The sequence below is a fragment of the Agrilus planipennis genome, unplaced genomic scaffold (assembly GCF_000699045.2).
Source record: "Agrilus planipennis isolate EAB-ADULT unplaced genomic scaffold, Apla_2.0 scaffold146, whole genome shotgun sequence".
In the NCBI taxonomy this organism is placed as follows: domain Eukaryota; kingdom Metazoa; phylum Arthropoda; class Insecta; order Coleoptera; family Buprestidae; genus Agrilus; species Agrilus planipennis.
The window spans coordinates 4,711-6,525 of record NW_020438977.1 but is presented as its reverse complement, the minus strand read 5'-3'; the positions used below and the strand labels follow the sequence as shown (position 1 = coordinate 6,525).

Genomic DNA, 1,815 nt, shown 5'->3' with positions numbered 1-1,815 from the left:
ATGGCAAACGCTTGGAACATAACTTCGGCCCACGCCTGCTTGCCAAGCTTGGCTCACGACTGGACAGCCAATGATGAACCAAGACTTGGTAAACAATATTAACCCAAGATTGGCCACCAATATTGGACCGAGTATGGCAAACGCTTGGAACATGATTTCGTACCAAGCCTGGCTGCCATGCTTGGTCCACGACTGAATAGACAATGTTGAGTAAAGACTTAGTGAACAATACTAACCCAACATTGGCAATCAATATTGGACCAACCATGGCAATGCATGATTTGTAACTTCGGCCCAAACCTAGTTAGAAATCTTGATTCACGACTGGACAGCCAATGCTAAACCAAGACTTGGTAAACATTACTTACCTAAGACTGGGCAGCCTATTTTAGGTCAAGATTGGATGAACAATATTAGCCCAAGATGGGGTGGTCAATTTTTTTTGACGTTTGTAATGATTTCAGTATCGGAAAAGTAAAAATTAAAAATCATATATTTTATTAATATTTGATGACATGCAAACTAAAAAAATAATTACCCAGAACGTACGCTACACATGTGATAAATAAGATAATGAATTTAATTTCACAGACATTCATGTTGATAATGAATCAGATAGCGTTTTCTTCATATCCTTGTATTCTTTAAAATGGGTGTACATAAGTAAATTAAAGTATATTAGGTCACATTAGGCTTTTCAATGCGTCGCTGCAGCCTACCGTCTCTCTGTCGCCTGCACCCGATAACTAATGGCAGGTAGCTCCTAATGTATTTAATGGCTTATCCATACAGTTTGATTTCAAAAAACCCTAAAAAAAAATATTTACAAAAAATAAATAGGATCGAAAAAACACAACGAAAAATATTGAAACCATATACATATCACAAGCTGTGATATATTAATTTTTTTTTAAGTCTTCAATTTTAAATTTCGGAATGATATAATTAGCTCTCTTAATCAGTAAGTTTCTAAACGAAATGAAAAGTACTAAAACAATGAAAACTGAAAATTCTTACCATTTATACATTCATGTTTTCGTTTCAAGAAAACTTCTTCCTCTGTGCCCTTCATAACCTGGTCAGTGGCTCTATATAGCAACTGTATGTCTTTATTTATTATGTTTTCTATATTATTGATAACATCTATTTCGTAATTATTAGAGCCTGATGTGAGGATGCGAAAAAGTTGTTTCTGTAAAAAATATTGTTAAACTTTATGCTCACAACATCCTATCGGTTTGAAAGAATACTGTCCGAATTAATAAATTGAATTAGTACTAATAAATGCAAACAAAATGCAACATTTTCAAATGTAATTTTAAATTTATTTTTCTGAGAATATAGAGAATAGTGAGAAAGTTTCTGTTTAAAATCGCACACCGAAAGTTAATTATACTTTTTTCCTCTGACAAATATAATAAAGTATATTATATTGCATATTTTCGATTTATAATAAAATATAATTTTTTCTAAATAAAGAACATTAAATTTTTTTTTGTTTTTCATTGATAACCTGCTAATTAACATAAATAAACCGATGTCCCGTATGGGTTATGTATACCGGGCTGTAACATACATAACTAAAATGATGGGTCACTCCATGAGTCGGAAATCCGACACTAAGTGCATCATTTGTGTCAAGTTAGATTCGCCTTTGGTTGTACGTAAAATAATAATAAACAGGAATGATATTAGAAAATACATATTTATAAACTATTTCAATTTAACAAAATAATTCGAAGTGGTCTGTATTCTGTCGAAACTGCCAGACGCGGATCGCGATTTCGATCTTTTTGGATCTCATCAGCGCGTCGC

At 32.7% G+C, this 1,815-nt stretch overlaps 1 long non-coding RNA gene across 1 annotated transcript; it reads right to left on the bottom strand.

The window, feature by feature from the left end:
- Positions 1–481: 481 nt before the first annotated feature.
- On the bottom strand, positions 482–1,380 carry LOC112904715. The gene is made up of 2 exons (XR_003231298.1): positions 1,018–1,380; positions 482–809 (listed from the first exon to the last, which is right to left on the bottom strand). It is a non-coding gene; the product is annotated as an uncharacterized LOC112904715 (long non-coding RNA).
- Between the last annotated feature and the right edge of the window lie 435 nt (positions 1,381–1,815).